The sequence below is a fragment of the Rhinolophus ferrumequinum genome, chromosome 11 (genome assembly GCF_004115265.2).
Source record: "Rhinolophus ferrumequinum isolate MPI-CBG mRhiFer1 chromosome 11, mRhiFer1_v1.p, whole genome shotgun sequence".
Classification (NCBI taxonomy): Eukaryota; Metazoa; Chordata; class Mammalia; order Chiroptera; family Rhinolophidae; genus Rhinolophus; species Rhinolophus ferrumequinum.
In genome coordinates this window covers 4,987,406-5,001,459 of record NC_046294.1, presented here as the reverse complement: position 1 = coordinate 5,001,459, position 14,054 = coordinate 4,987,406, and the positions used below count along the sequence as shown (strand labels likewise).

General features: G+C 38.0%; 1 protein-coding gene across 3 annotated transcripts in view; it reads left to right on the top strand.

The window, feature by feature from the left end:
* The window catches only part of KDM2A (lysine demethylase 2A), a 94,668-nt gene that overhangs the window by 39,346 nt on the left and 41,268 nt on the right, over window positions 1-14,054 (top strand). The gene's annotated exons all lie outside the window — the stretch shown is intronic.

Below are 14,054 nucleotides of genomic sequence, written 5' to 3'. Positions count from 1 at the left end.
GGGGCAATTTAAAATACCAGCTCTTGATCTTTTGCCAATTCCTTCTAGAACTTCTACTCCTAGATAGGAAATTTCATGACTCCTCTATATCTCAAGTTTGCAAAAGAGGTCATAGTTGATTTACAGATTGACCTTTGTCTATGACTCAAAACATTAATCATTGAAGTCCTGGAGGAAAAGCATCCTGATGAGAGGAATGTAGCCAGGCTGGAAATAGGTGCATTTATATAGTATCTTCTGGTCTCAAGAGGCTGCTGGCTATCTCCCTGAACGCACCTAAGACTTAGGTGCAGCAGCATGTGGGGCACATTTCATGGTTTATCTGTTTTACTGAGCAGAGGTCTAGCGTTAGTGTGTTTCAGAACAGGCTGTCCTTTAAGGTTCCCAGTACCTTTCTCAGTGACTGGTAGAAAGGTCACTCTGACTTCCTCTTTAGATTTAAGATGAACTTCTAGGGTTTTTTTTTTTTTCTAGAAATGGTTTTAGGCTAACAAATACACTAATCCTTCTAGGAACTTCTAGTAGCATGGCTTGTACCATGTATCATACTAATTACAGTTGCATCAGTTATGGAAGATGGTGAAAAAAACTATGCATTATTTTTGCTTCTGTGTTCTGTGTGTCTGTTGCTGTAGAAACAAACTAGGCAGTAAAAAGAAGTGTTCAGGGGAGTATTTGAATCTCAGTGGATGTTCATTGGCTAATGAAAATAAAGTTAAGAAAGTGGTTGAGTTGAGGGAGAAGCTGAGCATTTCCGAGTTCATTATTGTTTCCATTTTTGGTGGGTGGTATTTTTGCTGTGTGTTGGTAATTTAAAGATTTTAAATTAAATAAATGGATAAATTAAATAATGATTTCCTAGTGAATGAGATCTTCTAAAATTCTTTTCAGCTGTAGGAGGTAAATAATTAGAAAAAGCAAACATTTTAAATTCCTTTGGATTATTATTTCACTTCCCTCAGACTGATTTTTAAATGTCAGATAGTAAAAACCCTTAAGTTTAAAAATCATTCTGGGGCTGCAGAAAGGTGATGAATATTTAAAAGACTGGGACAGAAGGTGGAGCAAAGAATTGCACATCTTTATTCCATAGTTACTCAGAAATACAACCCCAGAGTGGCTTGGACATTGACACGTGCTGTTACTTGTTTGTTTCCAATTTCTCTGATGGTTCGACGAGGCTACTTTTGGAGGATAAACTGAACATTTGCATGTTGATAGAAAGTGTAATATTGCTGATACAGCTTTTGCCAGTATCTAAGGAGAAGATATTCTAGTAAAAACCTTTGGGGGAACAAAAATGTGCTTTTGGTATAACATGTAAACTCATATTTTTTCTCTTCAAGATGGTGTTGAAATGCCTATCTTCATGAATTTCAGAAAGTAATTTCGCTTCTTGTAGCTACATTTTTTTCTTTGTAGGAATGTGGTAATATGATGGTTAAATGTGTAGCAAGCACACTGAACAGTTGATTATACTAAATGGTGTGTAGAAAAGCAAGCTATGGTGGTGGAAGACATCCAGTACTTGAACTCATTTCTCAGTCAGTTGGTTTTGTGGAGGGCATATTTGTGGTCAGGGGATGTGTATCCTTACTCAGAATTTTAGGATCATTCCCCTTATAGTAGGTACTGTAACACTAGTTATAAGGGAACTTTTGGGGAAAAGTTTACTTTATGATATATTATCCCCCTTCTTTTGAGCAGTCTGCCTTCTCAGATTTTTTTTTAAATCAATATGTGAATAACCTTGCCAGATTTTATAGATGATGCCTTCTTTTTATGGATTACTCTGTCTTGTTGGAATTACTGTGATCTGCTGAAGTTTTTCATATATAGAAAGTGTTCTATGTACTGTTAATCTCTGTAGAAGTTCATCTAAGTTAGACTAGAAAATATTTGAAGGCTGACCTGACTGAACTTTTCAGCAAAAGAAATGCAAGCTTTTTCAACCATGTCAATTGATCAGTACACATTCTTTGTAATGTATTGAAGCATTTATGTTAAAACTAAGTATTCTTCCTTTATCTTTGTGCTCAGACCTCTTACATAGATGTTACACAGATCAAAAGATAAAAACTTGGGCCCAAGGTTTAATCATGAAGGCAGTGATTCCCACTGTTTTTGTACTACATCAGGGTGTACCCATTGAAATGCCTCATGAGGTGTAAGGAAATTACAAAATTTTCTAAATAAAGATTATAACCTTTTTTTTTTAATTTATTGGGGTGACAATTGTTAATAAAATTACATAGATTTCAGGTGTACAATTCTGTATTACATAACCTTTTATTTTTGAAAATTGCTGTATCTCTGTATCTGTCTGTATCTCATATTAATAAGGAGATACTGAGAAATTCAGTAAGGTGAGGGGGAAGCCCAAAATAGTTTGAAGAGGTCACTACTGTAGAGGAAGGAGCAAAAGAGTGTGTATCTATACTCCTTGAAACTTAGGTGTTCAGTAAAGTTATCCTGAGTGAACGAACATTTCCTCTTACGTCACTGCTGTGCAGCCTTCGCCAACTCCCCTCTGTTAGTTGTTTTTCCCCCTGGGCCTCAGCAACGTTTATATCTACCAGTCTTACTACAGATCACATTGAATTCGAATACTATCATTTATTTACACGTCTGTCTCCCCCTGCTGGCCAGCAGTCTTAGCGAGGGCGAGGACTGCCCTTTGATCTTTGTATGTAGAGCATCTGGCTATTTTTCTGTATTCAGCATGTCCCTGTCTTATGAATAAGTATTCAAATAATAATTTTTATGATACACACACACTGGGGAGTGGTAGACAACATTCTCTCTGTATGTGTATCTGCCCCAATGTGTGACCTTGTGGTAACGTCAGGTTTTCAAAAACATGACAAGAAAGAAAATGAGAACATTTTTAAAGTTCAGTTGATTTGGGGGACATGTATGTGATCATACGTTTGTGAAGGAGGCAGGGCGTAAGTCTGAGCTTGTTTCTTTCTTTAAAGTGTGCACAGGTGCATATTAAGGCGATACAGTGGGGATTTGGTATAAGTTGTGAAGATTCAGATTTAATCCATATAGCTTTATACATTTATAAACAGATGCCTTCAAACTTTTCTTAAAGCAGTATTCTTATGTGGGGCATGAAAAGCTAGTTGTACTTGGCGTCTTACACCATCATCAGCATCAGCAAAGAGGCTTCGTAATTAAAACTTTTCTCTCAGGTAGTGGGATAAGATAGATGAGAATCTTCAGAAAATCAGAGATGAAAAAATTAATCTTGGTAAAAAATGCTGGCAATTTCATCTTTACAGAAGATGTGTAATGTCACTTTGACTACAAATACAGAGAATGAAAACAAATTTTTGTTTAATTTTTAATTTTTTTTAAAGTGGGGAATATTGGGGAACAGTGTGTTTTTCCAGGGCCCATCAGCTCCAAGTCGTTGTCCTTCAATCTAGTCGTGGAGGGCGCTGCTCAGCTCCAAGTCCAGTCGCCCTTTTCAACCCTAGTTGCAGGGGGCGCAGCCCACCATCCCATGTGGGAATCGAACCGGCCCCGCCACTGGCAGCTCAGCAGCAGCTCGTTGTCTTCAGTCTAGTTGTGAAGGGCGCAGCTCACTGGCCCATGTGGGAATCGAACCGGCAACCCTGTTGTTCGCGCTCTAACCAACTGAGCCATCCAGCCTCCCCGAGAATGAGAACAAATTTTAAGAGCACAGACAGTGAAGTGCTAAGTTCAGAGCACTCTGTGATGTAACATGGTCTCTGGGTAGGAATAGCAGTATTTTTATTTCAGCCAGAATAGCTGAATGATTAGTAAAATAATTTGTCAAGTAAAAGCTAGAATTAGAAATCAGGAATGGTGGAATATTAAACAAACAGTGGCATAGCTAGAAACATAGTGTCCTTTATCAGAAACTTCCCGCCCTGGGAAAGATCCTTTGCTATTTATCTACCAAGCACGATTTTCTGATTTATAGACAATCTTCTTTATTGCCAACAGGTCTCGCCACTTCACCTTCTCTCTGCCAGAGTAGTTTCAGCTGTCTGGGGTCTCGGTTCTTTGATAATTACTTCCATGTGCCTCAGGCTACAGACTGAGTGGTTGAAGTTTCATTCTTAAATGATTTCAGTAGAGTAGGGCAATGGTTAAGACCATTGGCTCTAGAAACAAAATGCCTAAGTTCACATCTCAGCTGTATCAATTATCCAGCTTTCTAACTTGGGAAAGTTACTTCTGTCCTTCATTTTCCTTGTCTGTAAAGACGAGAGAATAATAATCTTACAGGGATGTTGGATTTAAGTGTGTGAATACATGCAGAGTGCTTGTTACAGTACTGGCACATAGTAAGCACTCAAATGTTAGCTGCTATTAATACTGTTATTTTGCCCTGGCATCATACGCACGTAATTCACCTTCAGAGAAGTAGCCCTTCTGTGTATCATTATGAAAATAGCAACAGCCTCTTTGTGCTTTACACAACTTCCTCATTCTCTGATGCCTTTGTGTCCCGTGGGGAATGGGAATTGGCCTAAACTCTCCAGAAAGAACTGCCTCTAACATCTGGTTGGTTGAGCTACGTGGAGTTTTGGTTAATACGGGAGGGGGGAGGACAGGAGGAGGAAGAGGTGGAAGTCTCTGGGTGGGCTCCCCTGCCCGCCCAGCGCCAGGTGTCTCTCAGAGCCCCTGGTCCGGATGGAGAGGACGGGGTCTGAAATGAGATATTCTCTGAATAAGGACAGGCAGACTTGGGGGACCGGTATGGAGCAAACTTTCGACATGGTGTAATGTAAATGGGAACAAAACCTGAGATCTTAGTTAGAAGCGGATTGTAGAAGACTTTATTTTAGAACTCAGAGGGACCTAAAATTGTGTGTCTCCAGGGAAGGTGAGGATGCAGAGAGGTTAGGGATTTACTTAGCTGCCTAGGATCGCACAGCAGAGTAGTAGCAGAATTGACACCGGATAAGGCCTGCTACAGACACTGGCTTTCTTGGTGTTCTGCTGTTATCTAAACGGGTTCATTTAGGAACGGTTTACCTTTCTTTTTCTTCATTTGTAAAATAATACCATCGTATTTCCTGGTTCTCATCGAGTGATTATCTTAGGCAAGAAAAAGTATTTGATGTAAAATATAAAATGATAGAAATGTACAGTAGTTCTCAAAGGGTGATTTTTGGTATATTACATTTTTTTAAATTGTGGTAAAATATATGTAACATGAAATTTGCCGTTTTAACCATTTTTAAATGTACAATTCCGTGGCATTAATTACATTCGCAGTGTTGTGCAACCATCGCCAGTTCACCACTATTTCCAAAACTTGATTACCCCAAATAGAACTTCTGTAACTGTAAAGCAGTTAACTCCCCATTCTTCCTACTCCCAGCCCCCAGTAACCTCTAATCTACTTCCTGTCTCTATGAATTTGCCTGTTCTGGGTACCTCCTCCTATCAGTGGACTCACATAACATTTATCCTTTTGCGTCGGCCTAGTTCGCTCAGCATGATGTCTTCAACGCTGTAGTGTGTAATTGGCGCTCCATTCCTTCTTATGGGTGAGTATTATTCCATTGCATATGTACCACATTGTGTTCATCCGTTTATCTATTAATAGACATTTGGGATTGTTTCCACCTTTTGAGTATTGTGAAAAATGTTGTTAGGAACTTTGTTGTAAAAGTATCTGTTTGAGTCCCTGCTTTCAGTTCTTTCAGGGTTATACTTAGAAGTGGAATTACTGGATCATATGGCAGTTCCCTGTTAATTTTTTGAGGAATTACCATCCTGTTTTGTACACAGGCTGCACCATTTTATGTAACCACCAGAAATGTGCAAGGGTTTCAGTTTCTCTACTTTCTTGCCAGCACTTGTTGTTTTGGGGTTTTGGTAACAGGCATCCTGATGGACGTGAAGTTGTATTTCATTGTGGTTTTGATTTGCGTTTCCCTGATGACTAGTGGTGCTGAGCATCTTTTCATGTGCTCATTGGCCATTTGTGTATCTTCTTTGGAGAAATGTCTATTTAAGTCCTTTGCCCACTTTTGAATTGGGTTGTTCATTTTGTTGTTGAGTTGTAAGAGTTCTTTAATATATTCTAGATATTAATCCCTTATCAGATACATGATTTGCAAATATTTTCTACCATTCTGTGGTTTGTCTTTTCTCTCTCTTGACAGTATCCTTTGTACAAAAGTTTTTAATTTTGATGAAGTCCAATTTTTGTGTTTTTTTTTTTGCTTTTGCTTTTGATGTCATGTCCAGAAATCTTCGCCAAATCCAATGCTGTGAAGAGCATTGTTTTCTTCTAAGAATTTTATAGTTTTAGTTCTTACATTTTTAGGTCTATGCGCTGTCTTGAGTTAATTTTTGTATATGGTGTAAGGGTCCAGCTTCATTCTTTCGCGTGTAGGTATCTAGTTTTCCCTGCATCATTTGTTGAAAATGTACTTAATTTAAGTCTTATAGCCACATGTGGCTAGTAGCTACTGTATCAGACAGCGCAGCTCTAGACGATCATGTACTTTTTCTCCTTTAATCTGTCAATATGCGTTACATCAATAGATGGAGTGGAAATTCTCAGAACTAACAGTGCTTTTGCATTTGTGGCACATCATAATGGTTTATTAAATACTTAACTTTTTTTGTCACTGTCTATGCTACCTTTCATATAAAATCAACTAAAATGGCTGTAGAAATTGTTTAAAGATTGTGCTTTCTCAAAAAATGTCATTAAGCAGTGTGTCTCCTATTGGTCTACATCAAACCTTATTTTCATATTATTAAAATATATTGCTTTATTTAAATACGTTGTATTACCTTTTTTCTTTCATAGATTGTGAATCATTATGGCAATCTGTAAAAGAAAAAAATAATTGCTAATTATTTTTTTATTGAGACAAAATTGATATGCCATACAATTCAGCCCTTTAAAGTACACAATTCTTTGATTTTTAGTATATTCACAGAGTTGTACAAACATTACCACTCCAGACATTCCAAAACATTTTCATTACCCCAAGGAAACCCAGAACACATTAGCAGTTATTCACCATCTCTCTTCCCTGCAGCTCCTGGCAACCACTAACCTACTTTCTGTCTATAGATTTCCTTATTCTGGACATTTCATATAAATGTAATCATATAATGTGTGGTCTTTTGTAATTGGCTTTTTTCACTTAGCATTGTTTTTCCCTCCCTTCTTCCCTCCCTCCCTCCCTCCCTCCTTCCTTCCTTCTCTCCCTCCCTTTCTGATAGCCAAAATCAGTTTATTCTCCCGGCCTGGATCTTTTTAATAACACAAACCAGGCAGTATTTTACATGAGCAGGTGGAAGCTCCTTGCAGGTAGGGGTTTTGTTGCATGCACTGCAGGGGGTTCTGGATAGGACTTAGGCCTCACTCTTCCAGGTGTGGTGCAGTGTCCAGTGGCACAGACTCTCGGGCTCGGCCTGCCCCAGACCAGCTAAATCAAAATCTGCATTTTAATGATGTCCCCACATGATTCGTGCTGTGGACCCTGGGAAGAAACATTCACTTGATGTGAACCCTGAGAAGGAATTTATCTGCTGCGATGGACTCCCCACGGTCAACCAAGGGCCCAGATTTTATAAATAATGAAACCTAGCAGCCATTTGCTGACAGGGGCTCCTCTGTCTATACTGTACACTATATATACCACAAAGGACCTCAGACTGAACTCTTGGCTTCCTGCACTAAGCTCACTTCAGGGAAACCCTGGTTTCATCTTTCTACCAACAGACTGAGACCTGCTCTGTCCAATCAGAACTGCACAATTTGGGAACCTGGGCGGGAACTGTCAGTATAAAAGGCAGCCTCCTTGGGGTGGCCGGTTTGCTCAGTTGGTTAGAGCCTGGTGCTGATAATGCCAAGGTTGCCGGTTTGATCCCCACATGGGCCACTGTGAGCTGCGCCCTCCTTAAAAAAAAAAAAAAAAAAAAAAAAAGGCAGCCTCCCTTTGTCTTGGTGGGACACAATTTAGGTTGCTACCTGAATCTGTCTTTGGGGCTGCAGCTACTTTTGCTCAAATAATTGCTTATTGTTCTTTGTTACAGTCTAAAATTAATTTTGGTTTACAGTGAGATCTATAGCCTCAGAGGCATGGACTGAACTAAAGCCACCTAACACTTCAAACGCTTTTGTGACTGGCTTTTTTCACTTAGCATTATGTTTTCAAAGTTCATCCATATTATAATATTGTATCAACACTTCACTTCCTTTTAATTGCTAAACTGTATTCCTATGTGTGGATGTACTGTATTTATCCATTTGTCAGTTGATGTACCTTTGGGCTGGTTTTACCATTTGGCTATAATAAATAATGTTGCCATGAACAGTTGTGTACAGGTTTATGTGTGGACATGTTTTCATTCTCTTGGATAGATACCTAGGAATGGAATTGCTGGGCTATATGGTAACTGTTTAACCCATCTGAGGAACTTGCCTGTTTTTCAAAGGGAAAAATGTACTATTCTACGTTCCAGCCAGCTGTATGAGGGTTTCTCTTTCTCTACATCCTCATCAACGCTTATTATCTGTAGTAGGTGTGAAGTGGTAGCTCATTGTGGTTTTGATTTGCATTTCCTTAATGACTAATGATGTTTTATTGGCCAGTTATATATCTTTGAGAAATACTCATTCAAATCTTTTGGCTATTTTTTTATTATTACTACTACTACTAAATTGTAAGAGTTCTTTGTATATTCTAGATACTAGATCCTTATGAGATGTATGATTTGCAAATATTTTCTCCCATTCTGTGAGATTGCCTTTTACCTTTTTTGATAGTGTTTTTTGAAGCACAAAAAGTTTTAATTTTGAGGAAGTCCAGTTGATCTGCTATTGTTACTTAGGCGTTTGGTATCATATCTAAGAAACCATTGCCTAATCCAAAGTCATTAATACTCACACCATGTTTTCTTCTGAGAATTATTAGGTTGGTGCAAAAGTAATTGCAGGTTTTACAATTATATTTAACGTTTTAAACCGCAATTACTTTTGCACCAACCTAATATATAGTTTTAACCTTTACATGTAAGTCTTGGATCCATTTTACGTTAGTGTTTTGTTTTGTTTTTGCATATGGTATGAGGTAGAGGTGTAACTTCATTGTTTTGCATGTGGATATCCAATAGTCCCAGCACCATTTCTTGAATGCTCTTCCCATTGTATTATTTTAGCATCCTTGGTGAAAATCAGTTAACCATAAATGTAAACGTTTATTTCTGGATTCTCAGTTCTATTCTATTGATCTATTGTCTACGCTCATGCCAGCACCTTGCACAGTCCTGATTACTGTAACCTTAGAGTAAGTTTTGAAATCAGGAGGTGTGACTTATCCAACTTTGTACTTTTTCAAGATTGTTTTGTCTATTCTGGTTCCCTTGCATTTCCTGTGAATTTTGAGATAATTTTGTTAATTTATTTTACAAAGCAGCTGGGATTTTGTTAGGGATTGTGTTGAATCTGTAGATCAATTTGGGAAGTATTGCTATGTTATATAAATCTTCCAGGCCATGAACATGGGACGTCTTTCCATTTATTTAGATTTTCTTTACTTTCTTTCAGCAATGTTATGGATTTTTCCAGTATTCAAGTCTTGATCTTCTTTTGTTAAATTTATGCTTTAGTATTTTTTCTTCATGGTATTGTAAGTGAAATTGTTTTCTTAATTTCATTTTTGGATTTTTCATTGCCAGTATACAGAAATACAGTTGGTTTTATTAGCTCTAAAAGGTGTGTGTGTGTGTGTGTGTGTGTGTGAATGAATTCCTTACAATTTTCTGTGTATAAGATCATGTCATTTGTAAATAGAAAAAGTTCTACTTTTTACTTTTAAAACTTATATTTCTTTTTCTTGCCTAATTTCCCTGGCTAGAACCTCTAACACAATGTTACATAGAAGTGACAAGAGCAGATATCCTTGCCTTGTTCCTAAAAGACTGAACACTTTCAGTCGTTTACTGTCATGTGTGATGTTCGCTTTGGGGTTTTTGGTAGATGCCCTTATCAGCGGGAGGAAATTCCCTTCTATTCCTAATTTATTGAATTTCTTGTACGTTAAAGGTGGCTGAATTTTGTCAAATGCTGTTTCTGTATCTGTTGAGATGATTGTATGGTTTTTGTCCTTTATTCTATTACATTACTTAAAAAAAAAAAAGTTACGTGGAAAAAAGCCAGCATGGGAACCTGAAGACCCATTGCCACTCACTGAAAGTTCAAGTGGGCCTGCCGTTAGGGTTTCTCTGCGGCAGATTGTGTTATTGCCCGCTGATTTCCAGGTTACTGCAAAGATTGAATATGTCCCCCCATCCGCCTCCCCCCCCACACTCCGGTTCAAGTCGTTGTTTCTCAGTCTAGTTATGCAGGATGAAGCTCCCTGGCCCATGCTGGTATTATCAGCCTTGCGCTCCCCCGGCTGAGGCCATGGTCACTGGTCGTCAGTCGGAAGCTCACAGCAGCCCACGTTAGGTCGCAGCAGCACTCGCCAACCTCTGACTGCTCACCGCAGCCCAGCTCCAGGGAGAGCTGTTGTTCACAGTCTTAGCTGTAGAGGGCGCAGCTCACTGGCCCATGCGAGAATCGAACCGGTGACCTTGGCATTAGGAGCCTGGTGCTCCAGCCACCTGAGCCACTGGGCCGACCCGAATATGTTTGAACAACACTTAGAGATTTGCTATAGATGTCTACTTTTACCAGGGTTTACATTAAGATGGGGGAACAGGGGCGCGGGTACCTTTGGGGAGGACCCTTAACCTTGACTGTGTTAAAACCAGCACAATAATTTTCACGTTAATGCTGACTTCTCAGTTGTGACAATCAAAAAGAAAACAAGAATTCAGATTCATTTTCCTGTTGTCTTTAAGAAGTGGGCATACTTTGGCTGGAACAAGAGCCTTCCCTATGTCCTTATACTCTCCAAATTGAAAGTGCAAATGAAAGAAGGATTCTTCTTGAAATAAGAAGAAAAGCATGTAAAAAGGAAGGAAGTACGGGGGAACTTCTGGCTACCGTGTTAGAAATGTTGGGATGATCAGGGTGATGGTGTCCTGAATGAAGAAGAATCAGTAATGGCAGACTTAGGAAAGTTTGAAAACACGACAGGGTTTTTTTTGACAAGCATATTAGAACTTAGAGTGCAAATGAATACTTGTAAAAGTGATTATTTTGGGAAACAACATTTATTCTGATGGTATTGCCCTTGCTGTATATCCTTGATATACTTGGAAATCGCCTTTTGGAGTTCTCTTCAAAGACACATATACGAAGTAAGGTGAGGAAGAGAACTGAGAGTTGTCTTTCAAAAAAAACCAAACAAACCGTGTAAGAAATTGTCACTGAAAATACACATACCTCCAAGTAAATATACCTAAAAATGTTTTGAGCAGTGATGGCATTACTGTAGTACGTGAAAGGTGTATTAAAATTAAGTCTTTTGTCTCTTGAGTTGTGACTTATGACAGGAAAGATGCTAGGTAAGAGTGTTATGAGGCTTTTTGCTAAATATGGAAAAATATCAGGTGTCCCTCAGTGTTTCCACCTAAAACTGGTAAGTTGAATCTTGTTCTTCTCTGGTGTGTAATAGTCAATTTTGTTTACTTTTTATTTCTTGTGACTCATTTCTATCCCCTGTCTGACCCCCATTCACTAAGAGACATACATTCAATGCACGTCTCATTTTCTTAGGTATTTATGTAAATTCAGGTGCTATGTAATTAATTTTAGATCATCAATATCTAATTTTAAATTCCAGTTGTGGTTGTTCTTAACACATACTAGGGCCAGGCTACTTTATCCTTGCACCTACCACTCCCTCCCACACCAATTGTCTCGTGTGTATGTATTCAAGAAACTCAGCAAATTTTAATACTAGCTAAAGTGAAAGATACCAAAAGGTTAATTTGCAGCATAAGCAATACGTTAATCCTTTTTTAGCAGTTCATGAAATATAATTCACATACCATAAAATTCACCCAATTTAAAGTGTATATACAACGGGTGCCAAAAAAATATACACACATTTTAAGAAAGGAAATAAAACTATATTAATTGTAATACTCAGTATATACCGATAACAAAAGATGAATACAAGTCACGTCTGACTTCTGCGGTTACAAGAGGCGCTCAAAGTGGTTCCCATCCGCGTCCAGACACTTCTGATTACAGCCAACTACTGCTTGAGCATCGATAACGTCTCTTAAAATGTGTATACATTTTTTTGGCACCCCTGATACATAACTCACTTGTTTTTAGTATAGTCACAGAGTTATGTAAATATCACCACTACCTAATTCCAGAACATTTTCATCACTCCTGAAGGAAACCGTTAACGGTCACTTCTTTTTTCTATTTCTGTTATTTTACTTATACAGTGATAAGTTATCCTATAAATGAGAATGCCATCTACACATCCTGATCCAAAATGTGGTTTACCACAAAATTTCATGTTTCAGGGAAGGAAAAGCAATTAAAAGACTTGTAGGGGGCGGCCGGTTGGCTCAGTTGCTTAGAGCTCAGTGCTTATAACACTAAGGTCACCGGTTCGATTCCCACATGGGCCACTGAGCTGCGCCCCCCACAACTAGATTGAAAACGACGACTTGACTTGGAGCTGATGGATCCTGGAAAGATACACTGTTCCCCAATATTCCCCAATTAAAACAAAAAGGAGTTGTAAAAAGAAAGAAAAAGAAAATATGGGAAAACATAATGAATCTAAGTTTCCCTTAAAAAGCAATCTTTCACGTGAAATGTAGTTGTTCTAATAAATGCTGAACGACCATTATAGAAACCACGTGGATTACCATATGATACTTAAATAGTTATAAAGAAAATAGGAAAACTGTCCTTTAAGGCAAAAATTAGATAATATCTTCACAGTGAAAGTTAGGCAAAGGGTTTTGGAAATTCTTAGAATGCTTCACTTTAAAAACTAATCCAGTAGTTCTGAATTACTTGTGTGTGTGATCACAGGTTGGTTTTATCTGTGAAAATCACATACAGTATTAAGTATTAGCACAAAACCAACATTACATAGAGTATTGTACCAAAGGAAGATGACTTTCTTGATGGCAAAATGACAGAAATGTTAAACTAAGATTATACTGCATTGAAAGGGAGTCAACCATTATTCTCTCTGATTTAAATCAACTGTCAAGAAGAAATCCTTCATGGTCACTTCTTATTCCTCCCTCTCCCCAGCCCCTGGCAAGCACTAATCTACTTTCTATCTATCTCTATGGATTTGCCTATTCTGGAAATTTCATTTAAATGGAATTATAAAATACATGGCCTTTTGTGTTTGACATCTGTCACTTAGCACAGTGTTTTCAAGACTCTTCCATGTTGTAGCACATATCAGTACTTCATTCCTTTTTATGGCCAAATAATACTCCAGTATGTAAATATACCACATTTTGTTTACCCATTCATGAATTGATTGACAAATGGCTTTTTCTACCTTTTGGGTATTATGAATACGGCTGCTATGAACACCCGTGTACAAGTTTTTGTATGGACATGTGGTTTTAAATTTTTTTGATATATACCTTGGAGTGGAATTGTTAGAACTGCCAAATTTTTCTAAAATAGCGGCACCATTTTACATTCCCATCAGCATCGTACGAGGGTTTCAGTTTCTCCACGTTCTTGCCAACACTTGTCATTGTCCACTTTTTTCATAATAGCCGTCCTAGTGGGTGTGAAGTGTTACCTCCTTGGAGTTGTAATGACTAATGATACCGAGCGTTTTCATGTGCTCATTGGCCACTTGTCTATCTTCTTGGGGAAGACATTATCCTTAGAGCTAAATATTGATGGTCCGCTGTTTGGTATGCTGTTGTTTACATTCACTTTCTTCCTTTATCTGATGTTAAAGAGTTTTTGCTTCATTAATTCAAATATTTTAGTCTATTCTTGAAGGTTGTTTTAGAAAGCTAATCTAGATACAGCTTTCCCCCTATGAAAAAATTATATTTTGTATCCTGGCCTGAAATGTCTATAAAGACAGTTTGTTCCCATTCTGATAAGCAATGATAGACAAATAAAATGTTTAGAAAAA